At 37.8% G+C, this 17,364-nt stretch overlaps 1 protein-coding gene across 1 annotated transcript in view; it reads right to left on the reverse strand.

Annotated features, from left to right (window-relative positions):
• sgk2a (serum/glucocorticoid regulated kinase 2a) overlaps positions 1 to 16,885 on the reverse strand; it is a 50,776-nt gene extending 33,891 nt beyond the window's left edge. The window contains exon 1 of the mRNA XM_020940812.2: positions 16,757 to 16,885. The gene's annotated coding sequence lies outside the window, so the exon portion shown is untranslated. The remainder of the gene's footprint in view (positions 1 to 16,756) is intronic.
• Between the last annotated feature and the right edge of the window lie 479 nt (positions 16,886 to 17,364).

A 17,364-nucleotide genomic window follows, 5' to 3' on the forward strand; every position in this document is an offset into this window, starting at 1 on the left:
TTTTAAGATAACTTGTCAAGTAAAATGATCTTGCTGCATGGACAGATAATTTCACTACTTTTAAGTCATTTTCTGATAGATTTAAGTGTTTATAGCTTAAATTTTTGCCAAGTTTTTAAAGTGTAAATGGGTTCTGATTCTCTGTGAACGTGTGTCCAGTTTTGTGCCGTTCCATGTTAGTGTTTTACATATTCTCTGGGCGGACTCTTTTTTAGTTCCAAACATGTGGAAGTACAAAGGCTCTGACCTCAGCCTGACGCCATAACGATGGGGGCCGGCCGGACGAGCTGGACTGTCAGTGAAGGTGACTGTATCAGAGCAGAGCGTTTACATTGCAAATATTGTCGTGTCTCTGTCACCTGCGCGGAAATATGAGGGTGAGAAGTGCAAAGATAAGAGCCCTATGTAAATGTATCTGTATCTGTGGCAGCTGGTGTTCAGTGGTGAGGACTAAGGGAGTGTCACCGGTAGAGTTAAGCTCCAGTCAAATAAAGCTCACCGAGGCCGGCAGTTCAATTCAGACAAGACAGATGGCATAGTCTCTGGCCCACAGGGATTGTTTTTAATCTGTGTAAAGCACTTTGTGTTACATTTTTGTATGAAAAGTGCTTTATAAATAAAGTTTGATTGATTGATTGAATATGTTCAAAATCCGAAAGAGCCAATATGAGCTCAGAGGTACGGCCATGTTTATCAAAAATTAAATCAGGACAAACATTATGAAATTTTGTAAATCTGTTGAAGCTCTGGAACAACTGTAAAGAAAACCTAAAACTGTGCACCGCTCTCTTCCAGTTTATAAAGAAGTTTAAATGTTTAACTCTGGGCAGATACATGAATTATCATTATAATCATCATTATTATTATTGCTTAGTTTGTGCTGTAGTACTTTGCTGTACTGTTTATTATTATGTTTGTTTCCTCTCACTGTATTTAAAAAGATGAATTGGTTTCAAAATGATGTTCTGATAAAGAAACAAACGGTAAAGACAGAATAAGATCAAGTTTAAGTCTACACTTTTTCGGTCTATGTATGTTAAATATGACTGTCTGTGAAATAATGTCAGAATATACCTGTGACAGAAATAAAACAATCATGTACAAATTATGAAATGTTTGCACACCTGAACAAACAATGGCTTTTAACCAAACAAACTTGTGCACATTAATCTGAACTGTATCAGTGCAGCAACATGAAGTGTAAATATGTAAATAGTGAATGAATGTAACGACTGAGACTGAATGGGATTATAGTTTTATTTACTGATTGACTGGATGAATGATTGCATTAAAAAACATAATATTTTATTTTCTAACCTGACCCAAACATATGAGTTCTTTGTGTACACTACCAGTCAAAAGTTTTAAAACACCATAATTTTTCCAGTTATTTATTGCAATTTAAGTCGTGCAAGTCCAATGAAGAGCTTGAAATGGTACAAAGGTAAAAACTGAACAGACAGAGTTAAAAAAAAAAAGATAAAAGATACAAAACACAAGTCCAAGCTCTGCCAAAACTACCTCAGGAAAAAAGAACAAGCCCCATCGAGCTGGTTTGGGATGAACTGGACAGAAGAGTGAAGCAACCTACAAGTGCCACACATTTATGGAAACTTCTGCAACAGACTTGGGAAGAACTTTCTGAAGAATATTTGATTTCTATTGTAAAAAGAATGAGCCATGAGTGTGTTCAGCTGTTATATCTGCAAAACACTTTCATGAATCAAAAGGTTAGAATACGTTTTGGTCAACAGTAAACAGTAAATAAAACAGTAAATTGAAAAAGTGTGTGGTTCTAAAACCTTTGACCGATAGTGTAGTTCTAGGTTTCCTCCAACATGCTGCTGATGAGGACCAGGAAGAAAGAGCACGTCACCCCAATACTGAAGTCTCTGCACTGGCTTCCTGTGAGCTTCATGATAGATTTTAAAATTCTTTTATTAGTTTATAAAGCTCTTAATGGTCTTAGTCCTTTTTATTTATCTGATCTACTTTTATCATATGAGCCTCTCAGACTCTCAGGTCCTCAGATCTCATCTTCTAACTGTCCCAAGAGTCCAAACTAAAACTCACGGTGAGGCGTCATTCAGCTTTTACGGCCCCCGTTTGTGGAACAGTCGACCTGAGGATCTGAGGTCCGCTGCGAGTGTTCATATTTTTAGAAGTAAACTCAAAACTTATCTTTTTAATTTAGCTTTAAATTGAAACTTTCACTTGTTTTAACTCAAATTATTATTATTATTATTATTGTTTTGAAATTTAATTATCATTACTATTTTACTTAGTCGCCATCTGACACTTTTTCCATTTTTTTTTTACTGTTTACTGTTGACCAAAACGTATTGTAAACTTTTGATTGATGTGTGTGTCCACCTTTGGCAGATATAACAGCTGAACACACTCGTGGCTCATTCTATTTACAACAGAAATCAAATATTGCTCAGAAAGTTCTTCCCAAGTCTGTTGCAGAAGTTTCCATAAATGTGTGGCACTTGTAGGTTGCTTCACTCTTCTGTCCAGTTCATTGGGGCTTGTTCTTTTTCCCTGAGGTAGTTTTGGCAGAGCTTGGACTTGTGTTTTGTCTCTTTTATGTTTTTTGTTTTGTTTTTTGTTTTTAAATCTCTGTCTGTTCAGTTCTTACCTATGTACCATTTCAAGCTCTTCATTGGACTTGAACTGCAATAAATAACAAGAAAAAGTGTGGTTGTTCTAAAACTTTTGACTGGTAATGTACATTTTTATTCAATTACAGGTGGTTTATAGCTCAAAAAAAATGGAAAAACTGTGAAACATTCCAGAAAAAGCAAGGAGAGAAACATTTGACAGATCCTCCAGCAGAAAAGTTACACAATGCACCTTTAACATTTATATTATACATTTGTTATAACTACAAACTGTGTGAAGTTGCTGGTACAGCCTCCATATGATCCGTGTAAGATGTATTTGAAATTCGATATAGGGGCTTGACCATGTGACCGTGTTATTCACCATAACAAACTGATAACGAGATAATGAAAGAAGACATGAAACCCCTGCTAATAATAGACCCTCCACATGATCGCAGATACAGAAGGCTTTTGTTCATCAAGTATCAGCTCAGTACAATACGCAATAAGTTTTCCATTGGATATTACATTAATCCAACTTTTAAATGCATTTTTTAATTCGATTTGTGCTATGTAACAATAAAATCCTGTACATATTTGACATCTCACAACTGCAGGTCACTCTAATACGAAGAAAATTAAGCTTTATAGGGATGTACACTGTTGGGACGGTCACTTTTAAAATTTATTCCCTTACAGATTACAGATTACATACCCCAAAATGTAGTTTGTAACGTAATCCATTAAATTACTTAAAGTGAGTAACGTAATATGAATACTTTGGATTACTTGCTTTGCTGTAGAGTAGCAAAGACTAGGCTATCTTCACATAAATCTGCTAAAAGACAATAAAAAAGCCCAGTCTTACTTAACTGTATTAAAAATATTATTGACGGAAGAGGAGGAGACACGGTCCACGCAGGATGGTTTAGTCCTGGTTTAGTCTTGGTTTAGTCCTGGTTTAGATCTGGTTTGGAGCTGGTTTAGACCTGGTTTTAGTCCTGGTTTAGTCCTGGTTTAGTCCTGGTTTAGACCTGGGTTTAGATCTGGTTTATATCTGGTTTAGACCTGGTTTTAGACCTGGTTAGTATCTGGCAATGAGTGGAATTACCAAAAATTGGGGGGGGTTTAAGCCCAAAATGTGAAAACAGGAAAATACCGCCGTGTAATCAATTTATTTCAACAAAGTAACTGTAATCCAATTACCACTCACTGAAACAGTAACTGTAACTGAATACAGTTACTCATAATTTCTACTCTGATTACATAACTCCAGTACATGTAATCTGTTACTCCCCAACAGTGGTCGTGGACCATCACAATAAATCAAATTACAAGTCTCTTTGCTTAAATTAAGAGTTATGGTGCAGCAATAGATAAAAAAGACAGAAGGAACTACATAGACCATGATCCTTTGCTCCATTTCAGTGCAGGCTACATGAAGAAATAACGGTTCTAAGCATTTTTAAAAGGCCCATCTCATTCAAAATAACTCTTTTCACATTGTGTCTTCTGCACATAAACAAGCACAATTTGGGATTTGGAACATCCATTACACAATAGTCATGAAATCTTACTGATTTCTTGGAGGCAGTCACAGACCAGGAACTATGAAAAACCGACTATTGCTCACCATTACGGGTCCTAGTTTTAGACCTGTTTTGCAGACCTGGTTTAGTGGCACAGCCCGCACGGCGAGACTGTAGGAGAGACTGTCCACGCAGCGTACGGGATGGAGACGGTGAGTGCGGTGTAGAGGAGGGGGGACGGTCTATTGCTTAAAATGCTTTTATTAATGCCAAATAAAAAATCCAGCTCAAATGATGCATGACATGCTTACATTCATCATTTGTATATTTTACTTTACTCTCATATTTAGTTTGCGGGACTGCAGTTTATCATCCCACCCATGAGTTTTCAAAATGTGTCCTGCGCCGCACTGTTTTGCGTAGGATCCCGTGGGTTTGCAGGGCTTTACTAACAATTATAAAGTGTTTTTTAAGGCAACAGAAGGATTGTGAGCTTTAAGTTTATGATTTAAAAATAAGTAAAAATCGCCACAAAATCCGACATTTTTGAAAGTTGAAAGTTGTCAGCATTACATTGCGCTCTATAAGAAAAATCTTGTCTCAGCCCAGGGGATTTTTTTCCACTGAAGTACCAGTGAGTGTCACTACGTCAACTGGAGGCATCTACAAGCAGCAGTACCCTCCAGTTATTTTAATAGATCCATGAGTTGATCCTTAAGAGGCCGTTACAAACATGGCTTTGACCCAAAAGTCAGATTTTTAACAAATACGCACTAAAACGCCAAAATAAGGCCAGGGATATGTAGACCCATTTACACAGATAATCAGTAGAATAAAAGTGATTCTGGTGTTTAGTGACCCTTTAATGTCATACTGTGGAACATCTCCATGGAAACAAGAACCTTAAAAGAAAGACTAATTGATAAAAATATTAAATGAAAGAAGTAATTTAAAAGCTGGCACTGATGATTGCGAGATGTAACTTGTGTAAGTACTTCAGATTGCAGTACGATACAGACAGAAAAAGTACTCTGTAAAAAAAAAACGCAGCTAATTTCCAAGTGAATAATGAGATTTACACGGCTGAATATTGAACAGGTAAGTGCAGTGTATCAGATTGCTAAGTCACAGAGTCCATATTCCAGTGTTCTGTGTATTAAAGGTGTGTTAGCCAACTTTCTCTTGTAAATATCTCAGTAGCTCAGAAGTTGCATAACATATTACAATCAAACCAGAATAAGAATTTGAGTTAGCATTGTTATCAATTTGCAAATAATCACTTCATATCAATTTGTAAATAAGGATTGAGAATTGCAAAGCCATACATCACTATTTTTAAGAATCAAATACATTTTAACAACCGTATTTATTTATTAAAGTTCCACTGTGTAACTTGTTTTGCCCGGGATGTTCCACAATATGACTTTAAACAAATAAATCTTGGATTTATTCAACGGCAAAGGTGTTTTTATTTCTCAAAACTACCATAACAACATGCATTAGTTCTGTGTGATTTTTTTTTTTTTAATGTATTGAATCTTAAACAACTTATCAACTGCCATTCAGAATAAAAAAATATTCAAACAGGCTTTTTCAGAGTTAAAAAATTCAGAGGGAAAAATTCTATGGGATTTAAAATTCAAAATCTAATGTAACAAATTATCTTCCATAGCAGCGTCCACCAGCGTCTGACCAGAACTGAAGAAGCAACTTGGATGAGCTGAGAAATATATTAAACAAACTCCCCTCACACGCAGAAACAGGCTGTGCAACAGCTTCTACCCACGAGCAGTGGACATGCTCCAGGCCTGAAGGGACTCTATTTATTTTATGTATTAAATGTTTTTTTTTATTGGTATAGATGTGAGGATGTGTCTATATTTGTTCATTTTTACTGCTACAGATTTGCTCTGTCTTAGTTTCATTGCATTTCATACAATGACAATAAATAAATCTAAAAAAAACATTTGTCCAGTTGACGAACTGAATTCCTCCTTTGCCATGGATTCTACTGGAATGACTGATTTTACACAGATAAACACACAATATCAAAACTGTATCACCAAATCATGATATATCAGTATTTCAACATTTTAGCGTACCCCTAATCTAAATCACTGTTTCCCAAAGACTGGTTCGAGACATTTTTTTGGGGTCGCCTTGTCACAATCTGCAAAATAAGTTTAATTTTGTTCCAATATTGCTGGTTGAGTTGAATGTTGAAAAGAAAAAGAAACTGGCTACATTTAATGTCCAAATAGGCAACTTATGGATCCTTTTATTTCTGCTTCACTTTTTCATTGTTTAAACCTGAGTAATGCTGATTGTTCAGAGACACGATCACTCAGTCAACAATAAAATATCCTCATTAATGTTCAATAATGGTCAAATCCACATTTATTTTGTGATTTACAAATAATGTCTATTGACATAGGTTGCGAAGGTTTGTGACATTTAAAATATGGGTCCCCAGAAAAAAAGTTTGGGAAACACTGCTCTAAATCTGACCTGTAACTTGGTCTGGTGGTGGAGTCGTGTTTAATACATACTCTGAAACATCTCGATAAAAGTTACGCAGTGCACCTTTAATGCTTCTGGAGTTTTTTACACTGTGCACTCTGATCAGACAAATCACAATCGCAGGAAATTCACAAAAGTAGTTCCTCCTTTGATGGTTTGAAAATCAGGGACCCCAGCTTTAAATGAGCATTGTGTAACTTTTCTGGTGGAGGGTCCATCAAATGATTTTCTCCATGGACATGTTATTGTTTTGTCTGGAATGTTTCACAGTATGGCATTAAAACTAGCTGTCTATCTATATAGAGACCAGACCAAACCAAGTTACTGGTCAGATCTGTGGAGAGACGACTCCGTGTTTTTGAGCTATAAATCCACCTGTAATGGAATAAATGTAAGGTAGAGCTGTTTAATGCCATACTGTGGGACATTCCAAGCAGAGCAATGACATATCCACAGAAACAACTGAGAAGTTACACAGAAAATTACACAGTGCACTTTTAAGCTTAAATTAAGAGCCAGATTTCAAATATATTGCTTTATCTAATTACTAAATCAGGAAAACAAGGGTATAATAATAACTAGACCAGGGGTCGTCAAACTAAGGCCCGTGGGCTGACTCCCGCCCTCCACGCCCCTTTGACTGGCCCCCCAGCCCCAAACACTTGAACTGGCCCAATGAGGCAATCCTTAAAAGTTGCTATGGCCTACTTTTTTTAAAATTATTTTTTGGCAAATAATAACACATCTGCATCTTGTATTTTGTAATTTTTTTCAATTAAAAAATTATGTTTATATGAAGTATTTATATTTAAATAATTATAAGACGTATTTACATTTGCCGTCAAATTTGCGGCTGAATTTTTGTCAGCTGACAAACTCGAAATCAAACAGTGACAGTCGACGCATGAGCAGAGTTCTGTTGTGCAGTTAAGGACAGTTATAGGAAACACTTGGGCACAGTGTGCTTGCGCGTGTGTGTCTGTTCCCTGAGAGGAGATGGGGTCACGTGAGCGTGGGGTGCGTGTGTGTGGGTGTGGAAAAGTATAAATGGCGCACACTCATCTGGGCCAGGGAGGAGGAGAGAGGTTGGTTGGGTAGCCGTAATTTTTGTTGACCGCTATTGCTTTTGTTTCTGGTTTTACGTTTTCAAACAGTATTCATTTTTACAATATTCCTGCTCTCGGTCCATATACGTACGCTTGTCGCTGTGAACCCAGCTCTGTATTAAACCACCGTAAACGCACACTGGATCCAGTCTCATCTGTTTTACATCGCATTCAGCGGGTCATAACTTTTACCGAACCCAATTTTACCTCTCCGCGGCTACTAGGAAACAGGTATTGTATAGCTGCTACAACAGTAATGTCTTGTGTTAAAATACAAAAAGTTGACAGAGTGCCCAGTTTTCAAAGAACAGTGGACGACCGATTATTTTTTTGTTTTTTGTTCAGACCGTGCAGTTTGTCTGATATGTAAATAAAGTGTGGTGGTTTTCAGAAAAGATAATCTGCATCGTCAGGGTCATACAGTTCTGTTATACGATAATGTGGCCCCCAGAAAAAAAAAGTTTGGTGACCCCTGAAGTAGACTGAATGATAAATGGTAAATGGTCACATTTTTATACAGCACTTTTCCACCTTCAAGGCACTCAAAGCGCTTTACAAGGAAAAACTCAACAACAGCATTCATCTCTGGTGGATCTGACCGCACCACCAATGATGTTTATGTCGAGATCCAGATTCAAACCAGCAGCTTTCAGATCAGCGAACAAACGCTCTACAGACTGAGCTACTGCTGCCCGAATAAGGAAACTCCTCCCCCCTCCCAGTGCACCACAAACTCACATTTGAATATTTAACTCAATGACAAACTACAAAGCTCTACTTCCTGGAGGAGGTCAACACAGAGGATTTAAACTCTCACTTATTAATACACAGAAGCATTAAAGGTCCTATATTACGCAAAATGGATTCTTCTGGGCTTTAACCCATGTTGTAATGTTGTTACTTCCTCAAAAACAGACATGGATACCTTGATATCCTTTAACCCTTTATTCTGTCTAGGGCTGAACGATTTTTCTGGCAGATATTGCGATTCGATTTTATCCACGATTTTTTTCAAATCAAGTTTTAGTGCACAAGAACATTTGCAAACATCACAGAAACTTGCATCATACCAGAGTCCTGCACTGATGATTTGACACTGGACTGTTTGTGCACGTTTGTTTATATTTTACAAAAACGAAACGTAAAACCACAAGACTAACTTGCATAAACTATAAGCTCTGAAAAAACAGCTCACTCCTTCTACTGCTGATGTGGTTCAGCTTCTGTCGAACTAAAGGACATGATTCAGTGGAATATGAGTGCTCTTGCTGTAACAGGGGATGTGCTAATGACGGTGAGTCTGTTCTGTGCTTTTATCGCCCTGGAGATGGTTTATGTTAAACTTTACATGAATGCCAGGTTTAAATCCTCGCCTCCAAGCGCTGTGGTGGTGAATTACTTCGACGCAGATCCATGAATCAAAAATGACAACGACAAGGAGACAGCAGCAGTGTGAGTTAAGTCGACGCAGAACTATAGTTCGCTCTTAAAACTGGGCTTTAGGAGCACTGCAAAAAAACTAGGCTTTGACCGAGATCGCAATTTTCGGTCCAAAACGATAGATCATTCAGCCCTAATTCTGTTTGTCTACATCTCCAAAGCTGAAAACGTTCTGTTCCACCTTGTGATGTCAAGACGCTGTAGTTTTAAGTTAACTACCTTTAGCTACCTTTTTATCTGGTCCCCCAAGGGTTGACCAGGTTTTGTATTCACCCTGTGTCAGTGTGTGTGTCCACCTGCAATAATTCCACCATTTATGGACTGATTGTCACCAAATTTGGTACGTAGGTCAAGCCCCCGTGCACGATGCCACAAAAAAAAAAAGTTTGGTGATGATCCGAGGTCATTTGAGGTCACACGGGTCAATTGAAAGGTCACGCCATTATAAAGGATAAAGGCAATTTCAGCAATTTCTGAACCATTTGTGGTCGAAAATATCCACCCAATCATCACACAAGTTGGCACATGTTACAGGTTGAAACTGGTCAAGGTCACTTGAAGGTCAAGGTAACCAAGGTCAACTATGCGTTGCTGGTCATAACTCTGCGAAGAATGGAGAGAAAATTATTATCTATTTATAATTCTATGCATTTGTGTAGTAAAATATTAATAGTTTTCGACATAATCACTAATTATAACAGTTCCTCTCTCTTTCAGTGTATGCTGTTAAAATTCTAATTGGAACGAAAATAATTTCCATTTCTTCTTTTTCTAGTGATACACAACACACTGATCTACAGTGACAGAACTAAGAACTAACTGGGAAATTCCAGGGCTGAAATTAACCAAATGCGTCTAGTGAAGGTGTATGGAGTTTAAAAACATGGTGGAGCACGCAATGAAAACATGTCTGAGTGAAACAAAACACAACTCCAGGTGGATTTATGATGAGAGATAATATGGGCCCTTTAACCACAACACAAGGGTTAGGTTTTTTTTGTTTTTGTTTTTTTTTTAAATAAATATAGGCAGGAAGGTCAGAGTTCTTATCAGTGCCATCAAAAGCAATAAAAGCTTCAAAGAACATCATAAAAATCCACACAAAGGCAAATGAACAATCAAATTACCTATAAACAAATTCTACGAAACAATTTACCAAGAAATTGTTTGTAGTTAGTCCGGTCTAGATAATCCTAGAAGAGGGAAAACAAAACAACGGGCCGCTTATTTTGTAACATAGACTTTCAAATGGACATCTAATCTGGCCAATGATAACTGCGCGGTGTCAACAAAGATAAGGTGTGATGACTGTAGAGCAAACGTACACTGGCAGGAGATGAGAAAACTAATACGAAAATAGAAACAGCGTGGGCTTCTCGCATGCATTTCTATTGGTGGAATGTTCGGCGGTTACCATCGTGACACAAAACACACACTGGCAGTTTTTAGAAGTTTTAAAATTGTCTGAAACCTCAAGAAAAAATGCAAAATGGATTTAAACAGCACATTTTCAGGAGCCTAAGATGAATAGAAGCACTTATGTTCCTGGTTAGGTAACAATAAGTTAAGAGTGACTAGGCCTGTAATGATAATCAATAAATCAATTAATAGTACGATAACTTTTAACGAGCTTTATAACTTTTCTGGCCACGATGAATTCTTTTTGTATGCTTGTTTGTTTTCCTCGTCTCTCTCGCTTTCTACCAAAGAGACTGAATGTCAAAAAGGCTTCTATCGCTCTCTGACACCTCTCGTTTAATTAGCGTAATGAGGCTTGACTAGACTAGACGAATTATTTGTTTATCAACACAGCAGATGCGCGCACAGCCTGAGTGAAGAAAGCGTCACTGTCTGTGTGGTGAACATGAAGCCACCGTCAGAACCAAAACAGTTCATCGCCAAGTGACAAAACACGTCACGATGCCAAATCAACAAGAGTGAGTGAGAAACATCCCAATGGCCACATGCGTCAAATGCAGCGAGCGAAACACAAACGACGAGAAGAAATGTCTCAAACCCCAACAGCTGATAAACTAGGGTGACCATATTTCCGGACACCTTACCAGGGGTGGAGGGGGCGGAGCCTCAACATTGAGCTACTCTCACTTCGCAACCTACACACATGGCCTCCCACTTGTCCCAACCGGGCTGAAAACCGGGGAATTTCTTGTCCAACTGACTGTTTGTGTCTGCTTTCTGCAGAGAGAGCTACGAGAGACGCTCAGTTTAATGGACCCAATGAATGGTAATGAAATTTCCATCACTTTAAAACAAAAACCCTGGACGCTCAGGACAGGACACAAAAAATGGACATGCCCAGGGAAAAACAGCCGTTTGGTCACCCTACGATAAACCCAAACCCGAGCGACACAACTAAACTAGCCCCCGAGAAAGACTGAAATCCACTGCAATCCCACAAGAAACCGACATGACACCAGACAGGATAGTGGCTCCCTCATAGCAAAATAGAATCCTGTATAGCTGGTTACAAACACTTCAAGACCAAAATGCCGAGGCTCACAGCAGCAGCCACAGAGAGAGGAGACATAATGTTCCAATGTAAGTCAACGACTAAAATAACTTTTAAGGGCAATTTGGTAACAGAGATTTAATAATCCATTTAGTTATTGCTTTGATTGTATTTGGTTCAACAATCGTTTATTCATGTGCATTTTTGTTAGTCCTTGCTGTAAACCAGACTACATTAGGCTGTTCTTATGTTAGCAAGTCTGTTTTATTTAGGCCTGTTGTTTTTGGTTGTCTTGCAGTTCCTGTGTTAAGAACAAAGACTAAATCATGGCTGATACTAAAAGTTTACTAAGTCTACTAAGTTTGTGCAGAGTTAATATGAAAATCACCCATTTTACTCAACAAAACAGTGAAAATGTCAACACAATTGTAGCTCTTACACAAAATAATTTAGAAAAATCAATATATTGAGACAGCAGCCCATGATATCAATACTATATCATCAAATTAAACAATATGATATATCGATATTTCAATATTTTTGCACACCCCTATACTCCCTATAACAATGCAACTCACCCTTATGTAAAGGGTAATACTCCCTACAACCGTACAACAACTCACCCTTATGTAACAGATAATACTCCTTACAACTGTACAACAATTTGCTCTTATGTAACAGATAATACTCCCTACAACTGTGCAATAACTCAGCCTTATGTAACAGATAAAACCTGAGTCTTATAGTAGGTCTGCAAGATTAATCACTATTGAATCGAAATCACAATTTGAATGGGCAAAAATTTGCAAACCTCATCTTATTCACCGCAAAAACTACCAACCCTGTAGTTTCGACGTCTACAAACACATTCTGAAGTGTCCCCGTGGGTCAGATGCCCTCCCAGTGTCTCCATGGGGTCTTATCTGTGTAAAAGCTGCTCACTCTGTAGTTCAGATTTGCGGCAACATGTTCTGAAATGTGATTCTTGTATTGGCTTGTCCAGTCATATTTCAGTATTTTCATCTTTTTTTCCTGTCAGTTCTTCTGGACGTGCTTAAAACGTGAACTTGGAACAGAATCTTGTTACTAAAACATAAATCACAAATCTAATCACTTCTGAAATCTCCTGTTTTAGTCCTGGTTCATTCCTGTTTTAGTCCTGGTTCAGTCCTGGTTTAGTCCTGTTTTAGTCCTGTTTTAGTTCTGGTTCAGTCCTGTTTTAATCCTGGTTCAGTCCTGTTTTAATCCTGTTTCAGTCCTGGTTCAGTCCTGTTTTAGTTCTGGTTCAGTCCTGTTTTAATCCTGGTTCAGTCCTGTTTTAATCCTGTTTCAGTCCTGGTTCAGTCCTGTTTTATTCCTGTTTTAGTCCTGGTTCAGTCCTGGTTTAGTCCTGTTTTAGTCCTGGTTTAGTCCTGTTTTAGTCCTGTTTTAGTCCTGGTTTAGTCCTGTTTTAGTCCTGTTTTAGTCCTGGTTCAGTCCTATTTTAATCCTGTTTCAGTCCTGGTTCAGTCCTGTTTTAGTCCTGTTTTAGTCCTGGTTCAGTCCTGGTTTAGTCCTGTTTTAGTCCTGTTTTAGTCCTGTTTTAGTCCTGTGTTAGTCCTGGTTCAGTCCTGTTTTAGTCCTGGTTCAGTCCTGTTTTAGTCCTGTTTTAGTCCTGGTTCAGTCCTGGTTTAGTCCTGTTTTAGTCCTGTTTTAGTCCTGTTTTAGTCCTGGTTTAGTCCTGTTTTAATCCTGTTAGTCCTGTTTAATCCTGTTTCAGTCCTGGTTCAGTCCTGTTTAGTCCTGTTTTAGTCCTGGTTTCAGTCCTGGTTTAGTCCTGTTTAGTTTAGTCCTGGTTCAGTCCTGGTTTAGTCCTGTTTTAGTCCTGTTTAGTCCTGTTTTAGTCCTGTTTTAGTCCTGGTTTAGTCCTGTTTTAGTCCTGTTTTAGTCCTGGTTCAGTCTTTTTAATCTGTTTCAGTCCTGGTTCAGTCCTGTTTTAGTCCTGTTTAGTCCTGTTTTAGTCAGTCCTGGTTTAGTCCTGTTTTAGTCCTGTTTAGTCCTGTTTTAGTCCTGTTTAGTCCTGTTTTAATCCTGGTTCAGTCCTGTTTTAATCCTGTTTCAGTCCTGGTTCAGTCCTGTTTTAGTCCTGGTTCAGTCCTGGTTTAGTCCTGTTTTAGTCCTGTTTTAGTCCTGTTTTAGTCCTGTTTTAGTCCTGTTTTGTTTTTAATCCTGGTTCAGTCCTGGTTTAGTCCTGTTTTAGTCCTGTTTTAGTCTTGGTTCAGTCCTGGTTTAGTCCTGTTTTAGTCCTGTTTTAGTCTTGGTTCAGTCATGTCTTAGTCCTGTTTTAATCCTGTTTCAGTCCTGGTTCAGTCCTGTTTCAGTCCTGTTTTAGTCCTGTTTTAGTCCTGGTTTAGTCCTGTTTCAGTCCTGGTTAAGTCCTGGTTTAGTTCAGTCCGGCATCACAGTTTAAGTCACGAAACCAGGAAACGGCTGTTATCCGCTTTCTCCATTATTCATTTAAACACAAAATCGAAAAAAAAAAAAAAAAATCATTATCCGTTTTCTCATTTTGCTTTTGGAGAAAGTTGTTTTTTCGTTTTCTTATTTTTGATTTTATATTGAAAAACAAATGAACGAATAATACACAGATTTTAACAGACTGTTGGCTTTACTGAAAAATGTAAAAGTGAGCTCTACCTCTTTTCTTCACCAAACATGGATTAAAGCTGAGATTTTTTGTAAAACGACCTCATTTTCTCATTGCTTAGTCATAACACGTAATCTTACCAGTTTTACCAGCTTGTCAAAACAATGTCAACGCTGAAAAGTCACATTCACAGGACAGAATTTAACCTTTCCTAATCCGTGTATCAGTCGTTCATTCATTTTTCAATATAAAACCAAAAATAAGAAAACGAAAACAGTTTTCTTCATTATTTGTCTCCAAAACCAAAATGAAAAAACAGATAATGATTAGTTTTTTCATTTTTTCAAAGACTAGGATATCTTCTGTTTTGTCTGCTAAAAGACAATGAAAAGTCCAGTCTGGATAGAAAAGGAGGAAACACGGTCTGTTTAGACATGGTTTTAGACATGGTTTAGACCTTGGTTTAGTCTTGGTTTAGACCTAGTTTAGACCTGGTTTTAGACCTGGTTTAAACCTGGTTTTAGACCTGGTTTTAGTCCTGATTTAGTCCTGGTTTAGACCTGTTCAGTCCTGGTTTAGTCCTGGTTTAGTCTTGGTTTAGACATAGTTTAGACCTGGATTAGACCTGGTTTTGGTCCTGGTTTAGTCCTGGTTTAATCCTGGTTTAGACCTGGTTCAGTCCTGTTTTAGTCCTGTTTTAGACCTGTTCAGTCCTGGTTTAGCCCTGGTTTAGTCCTGGTTTAGAACTGGTTTAGACCTGGTTTAGACCTGGTTTTAGACCTGGATTTAGACCTGGTTTTAGACCTGGTTTAGACCTGGTTTAGACCTGGTTTAGACCTGGTTTAGACCTGGTTTGCACCTGGGTTTAGACCTGGTTTAGACCTGGTTTGCACCTGGGTTTAGACCTGGTTTAGACCTGGGTTTAGACGTGGTTTAGACCTGGTTAAGACCAGGGTTTAGACCTGGTTTAGACCTGGTTTTAGACCTGGTTTAGACCTGGTTTTAGACCTGGTTTAGACCTGGTTAAGTGTCCCACAATGAGTGGAATTACCAAAAAAAAAAAAAAGGGGGATATAGCCCAAAATGTGAAAACAGGAAAATACTGCTGTGTAATCCATTTATTTCAACAAAATAATCTAATTACCACTCACTGAAACAGTAACTGTAACTGAATACAGTTAATAATTTAATAATAATTTGTACTCTGATTACGTAACTCTGGTAAATGTAATCTGTTACTCCCCAACACTGCCCACATGGGAATAGAAAAGAAAATACTATGATTTAACGCTGAAAATCACATTCTATTATCTAAATAAAGTGTTTTATGATCATCCGGATTACTATTGAGTATCAAGTCTATTCCTTAGTATCAAAATCAAGTTACTTCATTTTGTTGTATCTTTTACAATTACAATAAAGATATTTTATATAAGTTAGTATCAATGTTAGTATCATGACAGCGCTACAAGTTATAGTCGTAAGTAATCTCTGAAATATGACAAATGTTCTAAATGAAAAGTGTACTGAAAGTGGCATTAGAAAACTTTTAAAAATCATTCAAGTTTAAAGTCAACAAAATATTAAAACATGTTTGAAGCAATGTGAAATATGTATGGAGTAATATGGATAAAGCTGTGCAAGAAGAAGTAGTAGTAGTAGTATTGTAGTATTTTTGTGTTTTCAGCCTGGTTTTAGTCCTGATTTAGTCCTGGTTTAGACCTGGTTTAGTCCTGGTTTAGTTCTGGTTTAGACATGGTTTAGTCTTGGTTTAGACCTGGTTTACACCTGGTTTGGACCTGGTTTAGACCTGGTTTTAGTCCTGATTTAGTCCTGGTTTAGACCTGGTTTAGTCCTGGTTTAGTCCTGGTTTAGTCTTGGTTTAGACCTGGTTTACACCTGGTTTGGACCTGGTTTAGACCTGGTTTTAGTCCTGATTTAGTCCTGGTTTAGTCCTGGTTTAGTCCTAGTTTAGACCTGGTTTTAGTCCTGATTTAGTCCTGATTTTAATCCTGATTTAGTCCTGGTTTAGACCTGGTTTGGACCTGGTTTAGACCTGGTTTTAATCCTGATTTAGTCCTGGTTTAGTTCTGGTTTTAGTTCTGATTTAGTCCTGGTTTAGACCTGGTTTTAGTCCTGATTTAGTCCTGGCTTAGACCTGGTTTTAATCCTGATTTAGTCCTGGTTTAGTCCTGGTTTTAGTCCTGATTTAGTCCTGGTTTAGACCTGTTTTAGTCCTGGTTTAGTCCTGGTTTAGACCTTAAAACTTAAAAAAATCATCAACTTTGATGTCAACAAAATATATATAATACATAATATATATATATAAAAACATGTATGAAGCAATGTGAAATATGTATGGAGTAACACGGATAAAGCTAAGCAGATAGTAGTAGTAGTAGTAGTAGTAGTAGTAGTAGTAGTAGTAGTAGTAGTATTTTTGTGTTTTCCAGACTCACCTGTGTTTGTGTGGGCAGAGCGGCTCTGTCAGACCCAGCAGACTGCAGCCTTCTCCGGGATCAGCGTGTCTTTAAAGTCCCCAGAGCCAAACGAAGGTCGTCCACAACAAAGTGAATCATTGATGAGGAGCGGTGAAGCTCGGAGAGGGGAGGGGCCACGCGAGAGGGGGCGGAGCCAGCTCCTACAAAATAAAAGAGAGAAAAGAGCCAACACAAACACAAGTGCAGCTCAGATATACTGTAGAAAATTAAACTGAGAAAAAATAATAATAATAATAATACAGTAAAAGGAATATTTATGAAGCTGGGATTTTATATTTTATTATTTATTTTTCTATTTTATTTGTTAGAATATATTGTGATGTGTGAGCTACTGTGTACACTAAACCAGAACTAAACCAGGACTAAACCAGGTCTAAACCAAGTCTACATCAGGACTAAATCAGGACAAAACCAGGACTAAACCAGGTCTAAATCAGGACTAAACCAGGACTAAACCGGGACTGAACCAGGACTAAACCAGGACTGAACCAGGACTAAACCAGGTCTAAATCAGGACTAAACCAGAACTGAAACAGATCTAAACCAGAACTAAATCAGAACTAAAC

The sequence above is a fragment of the Boleophthalmus pectinirostris genome, unplaced genomic scaffold (assembly GCF_026225935.1).
Source record: "Boleophthalmus pectinirostris isolate CB_2022bp ecotype Guang Dong unplaced genomic scaffold, ASM2622593v1 HiC_scaffold_8, whole genome shotgun sequence".
Lineage (NCBI taxonomy): Eukaryota > Metazoa > Chordata > Actinopteri > Gobiiformes > Gobiidae > Boleophthalmus > Boleophthalmus pectinirostris.